A 15,804-nucleotide genomic window follows, 5' to 3' on the forward strand; every position below is an offset into this window, starting at 1 on the left:
CGGAGGACTTGTTCCCTGAATTTTTCCGCCCTTAAAAATTCGACGACCTCCGCCGGGTATTTGAACCCGCGTACTACGAGTCATGAGGTGGGAACGTTACCTCTAGACTACGGAGGCCGCTGTAAGTACCATTAAGATAAAAACTATTATTTTAAACTTTTTTTCAGTACTTCGAAAATAGGCCTGTAACAAGAGGTAACTATGTCTGCCTGCTTTCCCTTTCTTTATACATGTCTGCCACCGCTATAAATTGTTTTGTATCCTCTGTTCACGTTTTATTTTCTTTGCGGTACAACACTTCACATCCAATTCCCCCAGATAGATTGTAAAAAGCAGGAAAATTAATTTCTGCTTATTTTAGTTGCCGCTGTCCTAGCGTAATCAGTACAGCGACTGGCTACGAGCTGAACGACCAAGGGTTCCGGGTTCGAGTCCCAGTAGGGTCAAGAATTTTCTCTTCTATACGTCGTCCAGATCGGCGCTGGGGCCCACCCAGTTTCCTATCCAGTGGGTATATGGATGGCCTTTTTACCCGGGAGCAAAGCGGCAGGGGCAGACGCTGACTCCAACTAGTGCCGAGGTCAAGAAAATGTGGATCTATACAGCCACTCCCCCATACGCCTTCATGGTGTAGTGCTTAATTAGTTAAGCACAGGACTGACTTTACCTTTTAACAGCCCTTTCTGGTCTAGCATCCTATTCTAGGAGATAAGCCACTTGCGTATTATACTGTATGATGTACATTACACGTAGATGTGTTCTACGTAAGCGTGTGGGGTTTAGATTTAAGATGCAGGTGAAAATGTAAAACAGAAATCTAGAAAGAAATTAAGAAAGTCGCAAGGAAATTTACATCTAGCGAAATTATTTACCGAACTCGCGACCACTGTATGCAACTACAGGTTGTCGGTGACCCAGAACTGCGGGAATTCCCGTTCCGGCCCCAGTCCAGCAATTAAAGACGCACTACTGAGGCCACAAATCTTCATTGAAGGCTACAGCTGTTCCACGGAAAGAATAAGAAATTATTACTTTGTATTTTTAAAACTGTTGCATCCGTGACTGCTGTACTGGGACATAGTTTTTGCCTCTCTCAGCTATGGAACTCGTCCTTTTGCTTCCGGAGGTAAGTGTGTCTTAAGAATGCCTTACGCAATGTACTGCCTCAGTGCTTTCCATTAGGCTATGCGTGTCTCGTTTTGATGCTTCTTTTTATACATTTTTCGGGGTTATTCTTAAGTTCTCTAAGATATGAACACACTTCCGAAATTTTGACCAGATTTGTCTTTTTCATCTGATAATAACTGTCTTAAATATAAAACCAAATATCAGATCTAGCTCTGACGTGATGGTTCTCTCAAGAAAAGATAATAGGCAGTTGTAAGTATTATGGATGCCGGTCACGGTAGCCGAGCGGTCTAAGGCATGCACCGTCTTCGCTCGCTCGGAAGCCGGGATCGTGGGTTCGAATCCCACTCAGGGCATGGATGTTTGTGTGCGTTTTTCTCTGTTTGTCTACAGGTAGAGGCCTTGCGATGAGCTGATCACTCGCCCAAGGAGTCCTACCGAATGTGTAAGATCTAGAAAAACCGAAGTGAACAGAGTTCATGGAGGTAGGCCTTGTCCCATTGGGGCTGTAGTGCCAAGGAAAAAAAAATATTATGGATAAACAGGACGTCCATGTTCATTGTGCCTAGTTCAGACTTTCTGTAGGCTTACGGACAGGCTTCTGTCGGCAGAAGCTTGGCTGTTGAGTATTCGATCAGGGTAACGAAGTGAGGAAGGACTACAGGGATTGTGCTGGGTGCATAATTAGTTACTACTTAATTAAGGCCCAAAAAGGTTTCTTGGAAGCTAGATATTCACGAATGATGAACATGTAAATTGATGATATGTTGATGCTTGTTAAAAACAATATGTCCCGGAAGTCAGCTAGTTAGTTAAACGCAGTTCTTCAGAAATGTCTTTACTACTTACTGAATTCGAAATGAGGCCCTCCATATTCAAAACATAATTCATTCCTCTTAGATACCAATCTGTAAATTTTACTGGCAGGGTTATTTCTGTACATTTCCCTTAATACGAGAGAATATTTTAGGTTAACTGACTTTTCGGTCATTCTGCGTATCGCCTTGTGCACACGGAAACATTCTCACACGTAATGTTGGTGCAAATATTGACAGAAAACTGCACTATATTCCGCAAGAATGTCAACTTAGGCCAAAATCACGGGTGTGAAGAAAATATTGAACATCGAATATGTTAGAATTTTAAGATGGAAATTTAGTTAATGAAAGATGTTCTTAAAAAGTTGGAGAAATCCCTTGCTCTTATGCAAACTTGATCATGACCGTCATGAAAGCCCTCCAACTAAGCTGTCCTGATTCAATTAATTATTTTTTTATTTTTTTTAATTCGCTTAATGGGGAGGGGGTGGAGTCCAACTGGGTCCACTCGGCACGGCGGCCACTGATTTACCTATTGTAGCCTGCCCCGGGTGATTATGATGATGGGGAATTTGGTGGAATGAAGATTGGCAGGGGAAACCGAAGTACTNGGCGCTGGAGCAGGTTTTCTCCTAGTACCTCGGTTCCCCTGCCAATCTTAATTCCACCAATCGCTCCAGAATTACCCTCACCTATCATCTGGGGCTGGTACAATAGGACAGAAGTGGCCGCAGTACAAGCGACTTAGTCCTACCCCACTAGCAATAAAAAACCGCTTGAACTGTGGCGCGGTCCATTTAAGTCTTACTCATAGCTTCAAAAATAATGATTTCAGAAATACTAGGTTTATTCGCAAAGTAACCTCCATTTATTTTAGGCAACTAGTGTAGGAGCGGGGGAGAGCCACATGACTCACTGCTTAGTAAACCATCACATAACTTGTCCCCTAGTGTTTCTTATTGTCTCTGCAGAGTGAGTTATGATGTGTCCCGTCATTGATAACCACTCCACCTGAGAAATTCGCACTGTTATCTGCTGCGGAAATCCATCGTAAATTATGCGCGGTTTGCGGCCAAAATATGAGTGAAGGAGCTCTAAGACAGTGGTGTAGAATGTTCAAAGATGGGCGAAAAATGATCACGATGAAGAGCGAAGTTGTCGGCCATCTGTAGTGAGTGATGATCTTATTCAAAATGTTGGCCAAAAAAATTGTGAAATGCGGCGCTTCACAATTTAAGAAGTTTCATGTGAATTTCCACAAATTTCAAGCACTGTTCTCTACGAGATTATCACAATTAGGCTAGGCTATCACAAGTTCTGCGCGAAATGTTTCCCGAAAACGCTCACCTGTGCGCACAAAACGCAGACAATGGCTTTGGCTTTGACATTTTTAGAGTGTTATCACAAACGTGGCAATGAATCCCTCAACCATATCGTTACGATTAGCTGATGAAATCTGAGTTTCATTTGTGAATGTTCAAACTAAAGTACAGTCAAAAGCTGATGCACACACATTCACCAAACAAATCGAACAAGTTTAACAAACGTTGTGTGCCAGAAAGCTGATGGCAACTCTTTTCTGGGACAGGAAAGGAATATTGATGGTGGCATTCATACAACAATGGACCACAATAACATCAGAAATGCATTGTGAAGCACTAAAAAAACTACGTGGGACCATTCAGAACAAAAGACGTGGAATGCTGACATACGGTGTAGTGCCCCTCCACGACAGTGCACATCCTTATACGAGTACAGCTGTTCGCACTTGAACACTGCTGGAGCATTTCAACTGGGAGTTGTTTGACCACCCTACTTAGAGCCCTGATCTCGCTCCGAGCGGCTACCACTTGTTTACCTACCTGAAGAAATGGTTAGGATCACAGCGCTTCAACAATAATGAGGAGTTGATGGGAGGTGTCAAAACGTGGCTGAGCTCGCAGGCTACAGATTTCTTTGACACAGGCATTCAAAAACTTATTTCCCGTTACATACAAACCGAAGTGGAGCCAAAAAACCAGGCCAGCTGTATTCCAGAGTGTGTGAGACATCGGCGGCCGAGGACAGAATCGGAGCGAGTGACTGCTGATGAGTGTTAAAAAGGAGGGAACGCCTGAAAGGACGCGGAACACGATTACCAAAGATCCTACGCTAGTCTGGGCGACGACAAGGGCTGAAGAAGTGAGAACGAACCAGATAAGGACGGAGACTGAAGTGACAAGTGATGAATGTCTAGCCACGGGAGGGGCACAGAAGATAGAGGGCAATTCGCTGGTTTTGCTGCAGCTAAATTGCAGGAGTATCCTCAATAAACCTTTAGAATTTTGGAATTTAATAGACACTTATAATCCCGATGTTATAATAGGTACGGAGTCATGTCTCAGAGAGGAAATTAGTATTTCGGGACAATTACACAACGTTCAGGAGAGACAGGAATACTCGATGTGGTGGAGCGTTCATTTGTGTAAAAAATTACATTGCTTGCATAGAACTATGGGTGGACAAGGATTTCGAGATGATAGCAGTTGAAGGGCAAGGCAGGGACCCGAAATTTACATGGGAAATTATGGGCATCTACAGAACTCCGAACTAGGCCATGCGAGCTATAAAAAGCCTGGCCGATTATTTAGGAAATTTTACAAAGTGTAGCATTATTGGAGGTGATTTAAACTTGCCCTACGTCGATTGGAACGGAAACGTGGAATGAACGCGTGGAGGTGAGGCATCTGTAAATAGATTGGTGTTAGTACGCAGTTAGTACAAAGCCCAACCCGAGGGGATGCATTTCTGGATGTTAACCTAGTCCGACCGGAAAACTTGTTTGCCTCATGCANTCGTGGAGGTGAGGCATCTGTAAATAGATTGGTGTGGTAAAATGGGTACACGCAGTTAGTACAAAGCCCAACCCGAGGGGATGCACTGCTGGATGTTAACCTAGTCCGACCGGAAAACTTGTTTGCCTCATGCAGCATTATACAGGGATTAGTGACAAATGTGGGGCATTATTAGAAGTAGAATTGGAAGAAAGATACTGTCGACATCAAATAGAAATACTAGTCCCGGTGTACCACAAAACTGATGTTACAGGCCTACAGACCTTTCTCCGGAAAAATTTTGCAATATGGACACAGAAAACACTGCTTCCTCAATTGTTTTATTTAGAGTGCCGTTGCATAGCAACGGAATTTATTCGATTGCTGTCTGCGTATTCGTTGCCACGGGAATGTGTTTGCGGAGTCGTTGCCTAGTAATGGGTCCACATGTCACAATATTATTGTGAGTTAATGGAATGCACAGTGTTCCTGTTCGCAGAAAAAGAAAATTGCTTGTGAATCTCTGAATGTGTTCTTTGTTGATGATATTTCAGAACAAATTTTTAAATTAAATTATACTGAACTTACCCATGTATACGCAAGAACTTATTGCTATCGATACCTTCTACATTAAGTCCTTATGAGACAATTACTTCCGCAAATATCTCGATTCATTCTCAACATTCAACATTGTAGTTTCTCGAAGGAAATGTCTGCTTCCGTTTATTTCTATAACTACTCTGAAGAGCAGAATGAGTTTAATGTGTTTCGCATCTTAATCTGGACCACTTGGTTACATGGGAGGAGTGGCCTAATAAATCAATATGCAGATGGCAGCACCGTCTTGTCTCATAATCAAGATGTTTTAACATAAGTGGGTTTGCGCACCACAATTACGAATGCCTAGAAGGCAGCCACCTGTCTGGAGTGGCCAATCCCCCACTCCTCCCCCCTCTGGGTGGCCTCTTCCATCCATGAAGCGTAGCAACTGACAGACTCTTATGAGCAGTAATCGAGAAGGCCGGCATGTAATTCCTGCCTTCCCCACGAAATTTTGGACGTTTAGGCCTAACAGAACTAAGATCTGGGGCAGCAGCCACACTAATCAAATAACACCGCTGAANCCCCCCAAAAAAAAGAAATGTTGAAAACTAACGGAATTGGGTCCAGCTTTGTCGAATGGACACTGAACACTGAATCACTGGGATGATGCAAAGGCAGGAACACATGCCGTATGAAAAAAGTTTAGACGAATTTTATATAAATGGATCTCAGTGAGTCAACTCGACTGGAATGTATTTGGTTAGTGTGTCAGTATTCTGTACTGTTACATCCCACTTAGAATGCAAGTGGCAGCCTCTGTGTATTTGCTTAAGGGTCTCATGACAGTGGGAATCCAAGCTCCAGAAATTGGGTACTTCTTCATGGAGCGAATCTTACTGCAGGTCCGAAGAGGAAGGCTGCACATACAATTATGTTGTCTCTCTAACGGAAGAAGGAACATCATATGGAAGCAAAGCGCTAAATCTATCTTGAACTTGAACTTGACAGAACAGATACTTGGTGACTGAGAGTCCATGCTCTTTTTTATTTTCATGCACAAATTTAATTTCAATGACAGTACTACCATCTGGAACGCGATACGCTGTGGTCTGGTAGAATTCTTCAGGCGATTCGGAGAAAAATACTGTCTCCAATTACAGGATCGAAAAGTAAGCCAAGCAAAGAACCTGCAAGAATAAAGCAAGGATCTCTGCTTGCTGTTTTGCTCTTGCTTACGGGCTATAGGGTTCGATTCCCAGCAGAGGCAAGAGATTTTCCTCTTCTCTGTAACATCACTACTCGTTGTAGGGCCCAACCAACCTGCTTTTAAATGGGCTCCGAAGGCTCATTCCCGCAAGCAAAACGGCTTGATTATTCTACTCCATACAATGCAAAATGGGAAGCTTTAAGCCTACCTCCATTCTCCCATTGTCCCTCTCATTAACTAATTAAGCACTACGACATGAAAGCGTATGGGGAAGTGGACGTATAGATCCACTTTTTTTGATCTCGGCACTAGTTGGAGGTGAGTGGTCAGCTTTACGTCCCGACCGCTTTACCCCCGGGGAAACAGCCCCCAGTACCCATTGGACAGGAGACTAGGTGTGCCTCAGAGCCGGTCCGGACGACGTGGAGAAGAGACAATTCTTCACCCTACCGGAACTCGAACTCCGACCCCTCGGTCGTTCAGCCCATAGCCAGTCGCTATACCGACTACGCAATCCCGGCTCCTCTATGAGATGGTGCTGCTTAATTGTATGTTCAGGGACAGATTTACGGAATGCATGTAAACAAAAGCGAAGCAGGGAGCAAGTCAAATTAGAAACATAGTTCACACCGCACCATCTGTACAGGCTGAGCATCTTCAACCACGTTCAAGAAAGAAATGTCTTCTCAGCGTCCACTTATCGGAAATGGTTGCTATTTCTTTTGCTTTGCTCTACCACGACGTCACCATCCAGACTTCATACCGTGCAATGGCAATACGACTGATGAATGACGACTCGTAAAGGATTTGTAAGGAAGCGGTTTTGGCATAATCGAACTACTGTCTCGGCATTTGCCAGGAGGGGCTGACGAAAGCCTCCCAAACCCTCAGCCAAGGCAACCGGTGTTCCGAGCAGACTCGAAACGAGCACCTTCATTTTGAAGGCAACGGCCTTGTCCTAATCGAAATATTATCTCGGTATTTGTATAGAGACTGAGGAAAACCACGAAAATCTCGGATGGTCGGTGAGACTGCCAGAGTCGAACGTAGTAGCTCGTTTTGAAAGGATAAATTTTCAACTCAATCGAGGTACTATCTTGGCATTTTCCTGGAAAGACTGAGAAAAATCACGGAAACCTCAGTTACGATGGCCGTTGTCCCGGCCAGTTTCGAACCTAGCACACCTCGAATACGACGAATAAAGAGCGTTACCGCAATGCTAGCCCGTTTCGTATTGTGTCAAGCTGTGAATATCTTACCCACGCACAGAAGAATTCCTTGGTTACGAGATCAGCTCATCCCCTGGCCTCTGTCATAGAAACTGCTCAGACAATAGAAACACTGGCTCTCCTGAATGAGGATATTAGTGGCCAGGCGCTTCCTTCCAAGGCCTTTACAATTCATCTTTCATCCATTGTCTTATCATCCGAAGTTGTATACTGAAAGCATCGCTATTTAACAATTCAAAGCTTCGTTCTCTATGCAGTCCGTGTCGTATCAAAGTCAAATAGGCCTTTAGTTCTTCCAGGAACTCCTTGTTTTTTATTCTATTCATACTTACCTGAGCTTATGAAGAGTACTATCTTGTGGGATGTGACACAGTGACTGTACTGCATCACATCCTAAGGAACGGTAATCTTCGAGAGCCTCAAGTCCAACCTATAGGCCTATGATATTAGTTCTGTATTTGCTTTCCATGGAAACGACGTAAAGACAAACCGACTAACGTTACGATAAACACTGCCCTCCTTAGAGTAATTATAGGCCTATACAGAGAGCAGGGATTTACCTGCGGTCGTTCCGGTTTTTCCTACGTCACCCGAGACATTTCTGGGTCATCCTCCTTGGTGTGCTGCTCTCACAGGGAGGATACAGGGCAGTGGCACTGCTTGGTAGGGCCGCAAGGGTTACCGGTGGCTTCAGAATATTCTGCATCCAAGCACGAGCTTGAGACTGCTGCTTCTTTCAGCTGCTCAGAATAAAGTGGTCGTTGTTTGGACTATACATGTTCAGATTATTGGATGATGAACATTACGGGGGAAGGCTGAAAAACGAAGAGATTGTGAAGTAATTTTAGGTGCTATACGTCAATTTGAGTAATCGTTGCTTACTTCGAGATATGACCCCGGAATTTACTTGGAGGAACTGGTAAATTCAGGATATCAAATTTCTTGGCCGAGATTGAAAACCGACGCCTCCCGTATAAAAATCAGAAGCATTGTTGCTTGGGCCAAATTTCCTAGTTGCACAACGCTATTCTAAATAACTTAAATCGTGAAATGTGTTGTAACTAATGAAATATGGAGACAAGTTAAAAAAAGGTTAGGTAAGGAATTAATGAATGACTGTAAGATGCAGAGTCTTCATAAAATTGTGCGATTGATTAACACATTTTGTGACGACTCATTAATCTTCGCAATAGTCCGTCATTAGACTGTATCTTGTCTTCGCAGCCCATTTCCCCGACATCCGTTTACGCCAAGTTACGCCCGTTTCGTAACAAGTCGTCTCATCCCCTAAAGGCATTGTTTTAATGCTCTGTATTTCTCCTCCAACCTTCTGACGCCCCAGCCATTTTGTCCCTCGTTATTTAAGTGAAAATATTATTCTTTCGATAACTACGATTTTTTAAGGTATTTAATATTGTCACGTGATTAAGTGACTATAGACGGAGCTTAGATTGGTAATCAGATTTATTGCACACTTATACAACTCGTTACTGCACTTCACAAATCACTAGAGGACACACTAGGTCTTCTCAGCCTGCTGTGTCTTCACCGGTCGTTGCCTGATGGCGGATCTCAAAAATGTCTTTTGCTTCCGTACTCACGTTCTTACAGGCTGGCGACTGTCTCAAAACTAACTCATTGCTCCAACTGTCGACTCTCAACTGAGTGGCTCTCGCTAACTGTCCTGCTTATAACATATCTGCACGGACCGCGCAGAAAACACCGTTCATCTGTTGCTGCTTCCAATTGTTTGCGTACAAACATGCTTGTCTGCGAAGTCGTTTCTCAGTAACGGCTGTTATANTCCCGGAATTTACTTGGAGGAACTGAAGAAAACTATGGTAAACTCAGGATATCAAATTTCTTGGCCGAGATTGAAAACCGAAGCCTCCCGTATTTCCCAGTTGCACAACGCTATTCTAAATAACTTAAATCGTCAAATGTGTTGTAACTAATGAAATATGGAGAAAAGTTTTAAAAAAAGTTCAGCTAAGGAATTAATAAATGACTGTAAGATGGAGAGTCTTCATAAAATTGTACGATTGATTAAAACATTTTGTGACGACTCGTTAATCTTCGCAATAGCCCGACTGTATCTTGTCTTCGCAGCCCACTTCCCCGACATCCGTTTACGCCTAGATCTAATTCGTATCAAGTCGTCTCATCCCCTAAAGGCATTGTTTTAATACACTGTATTTCTCCTTCAACCCTCTGACGCCCCAGTCATTTTGTTCCTCGTTATTTAAGTGAAAATATTATTCCTTCGGTAACTACGATTTTTAAGGTATTTAATATTGTCACGTGATTAAGTGACTATAGGCGGAGCTTAGATTGGTAATCGGATTTATTGCACACTTATACAACTCGTTACTACACTTCACAAATCACTAGAGGACACACTAGGTCTTCTCAGCATGCTGTGTCTTCGCCGGTCGTTGCCTGGTGGCGGATCTCAAAAAGTCCTGTGCTTCCGTACTCACGTTCTTACAGGCTGGCGACTGTCTCACAACTCACTCATTGCTCCAACTGTCGACTCTCAACTGACTGGCTCTCGCTTACTGTCCTGCTTATAACATATCTGTACGGACCGCGCAGAAAACACCGTTCATCTGTTGCTGCTTCCAATTGTTTGCGTACAAACATGCTTGTTTGCGAAGTCGTTTCTCAGTAACGGCTGTTATATAGCTGCTCCTTCCGCAGTTGTTGCCTATCAACGAATTTATAGCGGTGCGGGAATGGTACGACGGGTCCTCAGTGTGCGGACGGTGGCCAACTTCTTCCGGGACCCACCCTCACCCTGTGTCAGTTTCTCGGTTGTCGGTGGCGCCCTACGGCTAAACGCCGGTCCCCATATCGATCCTTCAGAACTCCGACAATTTCCAATGCGGCCTCTTTGTTAGGAAATTCCTGCTGCTTCGCTACGGAATTCATTTCATCTGGATTTCCCTCCATTTCTTCTGGATAGGCCTCAGTCGCTTCTAGGCGGGCAGTCGCCTCTTTTCGGCCGTCCTTTATTTTTTCTAGTCAGGCATCCATTTTTTCTTGATAGGAATCTAACTTGGTCATCATCTTGGCCTCGAACTTTTCCACGATGTGTAACAGGTGTTCCAACATTGGTTCCGTCATTTGCTCCATTTTGTAGGCTGACGGTACGGACCACTGCAGTCTTCAATCCAGTCCCACTGCTGACACCAGTTGTCACGTGATACAATGCCTATAGACGGGTTTTGGATTGATGATCGGATTTATTGGACTCTTTGTTACAGCGCATGATTACAATTTACTATTACACACACACACTCACACACTAATGTCCACAATCATGTCTTCATTAGCCGTTGCTCGGTAGCGACTTCCAACGGCGGACGTTCACCTTCCTTTGAGTTCCAGAACTAACCTCGGCCTCAGCTATCAGCTTCTCACAGCAACAGCTCACAACAACCGAACCTCAGCAGTTTTCTGACTAACTCAGTCACGCACCAACCAACTAACTCAGCTCAACTGACTACACTCAGAGTCACATTGCGACTGACAGTCATTCAGTCTGTCTTGGTGTCGAACCCCATTTGGGGCTCATGACCAGATATTGGATTGAGTTTGACTCCTACTATCCTGTCCTTGGCGCCCCAATAGTGCTTATGCACATGGCGGAGGAGAAGACAGTTCAGCACCCTTGCCTGGATCTGAACCTCTGCTGTCAGAAATGCAAACAGTCCAGTTACCGACTTGATAATTTGCTCTTGACTCCAGCTGGATCACAAGGCCATCGTCTTCACGAAACTGGAACGAGTCCAGTTCGCCGGCACTGGGCAGCCCTATCAGGGGTGAACCTCTCGCCCTGCAGAGGAACCTGAATGTATTGCGTCTCACTGGGGAAACTTTGCTCTTGAGCTCTGTACTCTACCCCTGTCACATTTATCTATACATCTGTCTTGTCACCAAACGTGTTTTCATAACAAGCGATTTCACGAGAGCCTCCCTTTAGTTTTTTTACTAATGGAGCGTCCTATTCAACAAAACATCAGATATTGTGCTATGATATAAATTTGATTCTGTCGTTAAAAATGTCGTAGACAGCTGTGCTTTCGTCAGGACATCACCACAGTTTCCCTCGTAATACACAGGCCTATTATGACCACGCCGGTCATGGTAGCCGAGCGGTCTAAGGCATGCACTCTCTTCGCTCGCTCGGAAGCCGGGATCGTGGGTTCGAATCCCACTCAGGGCATGGATGTTTGTGTGCGTTTTTCTGTGTTTGTCTATAGGTAGAGGCCTTGCGACGAGCTGATCACCCACCCAAGGAGTCCTACCGAATGTGTAAGATCTAGTAAACCGAAGTGAAACGGAGAGTTTCATGGAGGTAGACCTAGGCCCAAATTGGAGCTGTAGCGCCACAGAAAAAAAAATTATGACAACAGTCAATTCTCTCTCCTCTCTGTAACCGATTTATTTATTTATCTATATATTGCTTACTTAAAAATGCTGTCGGTAGCCCAGTTTGTATAGCGCCCAATCGAAAGGTGGTTAATGATTTATGAACTGATTTGAAAGGAAACTTTCGTGACATATTTTAGCTACTCCCGGTATTTATTTGAAGGGACTGAGGAAACGCATGAGAACCTCAGTCAAGATAGCTAGTTACCCGAACCACATTCGAATCGAGCACCTCCAGACTACAAATTAGAAGTATTACTGCTTGAACCAGCTTGCTCTGTAAGGACTGATTTCTACGAGCTTGGAAACTTAGTTTACCATGCAGTTCTCCACACCGAAGGATCTGCTTCGCTGAAGGCATCGCTGGCATAATGCTTTCCTTCTTCAGTTTCCACTTTGCATGCATTTCTGCACGAATCTGCTAATTATTCTATGTTGCTAAATATTTTGTTATAATTTATTAGTCCTGGTAAGGGATAGATGGGTGTACTATATTTATGTAAGACCGTCAACATACAATAATTATATATTAATTACAGCCCCATTGGTAACTAGCTCTCTACAGTTCAATTAAAATCACTGAATACGAAATAAATAGAAACATAACAACAAAATTAGAAACTGTGAGGATTAAAAAAGGAGCAATACAGAAACACCACAGGCGGATACCATTCTGCAAGTTATATTGTCATTATTGTCCTCGAAACATGCTCCATGCTTACAGTCGGAGCCGACTTCGACGCCGACGACAGTTAAGACATAAACGTAAATATTTGATTCAATACGAATCGGTTCCTTCATCCTATTCTGGAATGTAACTGGTTAATTATTCCTCGAACCCGAAATGACTCTTTCAGTAATGGCATAGTAGGCTGCGTGTTTCCATCGTTCGAGTCCTCCTTTGCATATTCTTATGCCTGAATTTCGTCTCTCTCGAATGTTGCTGGAGTATGGGTTTTATATAAGGTTTTGGTGAGTTGAGGTTAAGCGATATTTGAGGTTCTGCGACGGTGAGTATTAAGATACTGCAACGTTCATCTTGTTTAGAAACATGTATAGTCTCAATGTCGGTAGAAACTTAAGTTCATTATCCGCTACTTTTGCACTGTACACCACTGCACTGTCTTCCGCTGTCTTGTGGTGAACTGACTTGCGAGTTAACAGCATTTTCGGCTTCACCTCTAGTTCTCCACACACACGGCTGTTCTACGCCGCATCTAAGCTCACATTGAGAATAAGACTGTCTTCTCTTTGGATTGCAACTCCAGTTTTATACCGGGATGTTCGGATCGTAAGGGGAACGGGGAGATTCGCTGATTTTATGGAAGGAACGAGCACAGCAGAAGGGAGACAAACAGGGATTCTTGAGAATTCGAGAAAGAGAGACATGCGCTGGCCAAGTTGCGTCGCCCCTCCCCACTCCCATTTCAGTCCCGCGACAATAATGTCTTCCGAAATCTGTCGCTGTATTAACACTGTAACGTCAACAATTCGCAGAAACCTCCAGGTTTCCATATGCACACAATAATACTCAGGGCCGGATTTTGGTGACATGTCGTCTTTTTCTCCTTGTATCCTATGCGATACTCTTAAATATATAAATCTCGGATATGAGCTGCTGGTTACACAAATGTAAATTTTATAGGTAATTTTTTGTCATTTTTTTGGTTTAAGGTCATTTTTTCATTTTGGGGGTAAATTTTTGGACTTTTAAAGGTATTTTTTAACATTTTTGGTCATTTTAGGGAATTTTTCTTCATATGTTTTCTGAAATGTGAATAACAAGGAAGCTAAGTGTTCTTTCTTTTCTCCTATAGGTAATTTTTCTGGATTTTTTCGGTCATTTTATAGGTAATTTTTTAAATATTTTCAGGTCATCAAAATCCGGGCCCTGCATATTACATTTTTGGGTCATATTTTAGGTCACTTTTCTGGATTTTTACGGTCATTTTTTAAATATTTTCAGGTCATCAAAATCCGGGCCCTGGTAATACTCAAGTTCAGGTTACTTTCGGTTATTGGGTTGAGGTGGGTTAGGTTATGATGCATGAGGGTTTTTTATTGCTAGTGGGGTGGGACTAAGTCCCTTGTACTGCGGCCACTTCTGGCCTATTGTACCAGCCCCAGATGATAGATGAGGGTGATTGTGGAGCAATTGGTGGAATGAAGATTGGCAGGGGAAACCGAAGTACTCGGAGAAAACCTGCCCCAGCGCCACTTTGTCCAACACAAATCCCACTTGACCAGACCCGGGGATCGAACACGGGCCGCCGCGGTGGGAAGCCAGCGACTAACCGAGTGAGCTATGGCGCGGCCATGCATGTGATTAGTTTGAGATATTATGTCTCTCATTTGTGTATCTTTAAGTTACCAGCCAGCATATCAAGCCAACTTGTAAGCCGGTGTTGGTTTAAGCGTCGTCGTCTTTTTTCATTTTATATGTCTTCGGATTTTCAGTTCTGTGCCGAAATTTGCCCGACAACATATACCTCGTTCCAAAAGGTCCATGAAATTGAAGTCACAGGATTTGTGTTCTTATTCCTCGATTCGAATTTTGCTTTTGCTTAAAGCTACTAATCCTTGTATATTACTAAAATGTATGGTCAGTTAATTTTAGTAGCTTTCGGAGGGGTGTATGAAAAAACAAACACGTCTATCTCTTTACCTAGAACCGTTAGGCATCGTGTACAGTGTGTAGGAATTATAGGCCAACACGAGGTCTAGATTCATTTTTATTGTACTGTACACAAAATATCTGAATATTTGAAATAAGTATATGTATTTTTGTGTTCCGTTTTCGAAAAAAAAAATTGACGACTTTCAGTTCCAGATTTGTGTAAAGTCGTGGTGAACCCTCAAGTAATTCAAAGGAGCGGAGTGCTTGAAAAATTGATAGACGGTCAGCTGGTCAACAGATACCTCACTTTGGTACCCAATAAGTTACTTACCCAGTTCACAGCACTTCGCCAATGGAGCGATCCTAAGGCAGTTCATTCCAATCCTCATCTGACTTTGTGATACACTTTCTACTATTCTCCTATCTAAGGTAACGTCTCACAATTGGTTTTTTTCTCACAATGTGTTCTGACAGAAATTTGGAATGATTGTCACTTCCCCTTGCGTGCTACATTTTCCACCCATCTCAGCTTTTTCAATTTGATGGCACCGATGATATTTGGCGAATAGTACATCCCATATTGTATGCACCAAGAAGGGAACTCTGGGCCCACTGCGGGTTGTTTACATTCTTCATGCCCGGTTCCTCTTAAGTTCGTTGAATTCTTTCGGAAATGTGACATGGACGCACGAATGTGAGGACGCAGTTACGAGTTTACTTGTGGCATTGTCTACGGAAAGCGTAAATGTTTACAGCACTCAATAGGAAATGGAAACCTGTTGATGTACAATATCCATTCCCTCTTGTCCTGTAAAGATATCGCTAATATATTATGCAAAACATTCCGACAGACTGACGCACACGTCACAAAGCGCTGAATCACGCCATATTCACTTAAAATAGAACGCCATAAATTACTAGCTTAGAAACAATATTGCATAATAAAATGATTTTAGTTTATTTTCCGGAAAAGAAGTCTTGGTATTTAATGACCTTTTTCTATGGAATTCTGTCG

The 15,804-nt window shown here is 43.2% G+C and overlaps 1 long non-coding RNA gene across 1 annotated transcript in view; it reads right to left on the reverse strand.

The window, feature by feature from the left end:
• The window catches only part of LOC117282316, a 19,122-nt gene extending 3,633 nt beyond the window's left edge, over positions 1-15,489 (reverse strand). Inside the window, exon 1 of the long non-coding RNA XR_004513039.1 lies at positions 15,121-15,489. This is a non-coding gene — a long non-coding RNA (uncharacterized LOC117282316). The remainder of the gene's footprint in view (positions 1-15,120) is intronic.
• Between the last annotated feature and the right edge of the window lie 315 nt (positions 15,490-15,804).

This window comes from Cryptotermes secundus, unplaced genomic scaffold (genome assembly GCF_002891405.2).
Source record: "Cryptotermes secundus unplaced genomic scaffold, Csec_1.0 scaffold7, whole genome shotgun sequence".
NCBI classification, from domain to species: Eukaryota; Metazoa; Arthropoda; class Insecta; order Blattodea; family Kalotermitidae; genus Cryptotermes; species Cryptotermes secundus.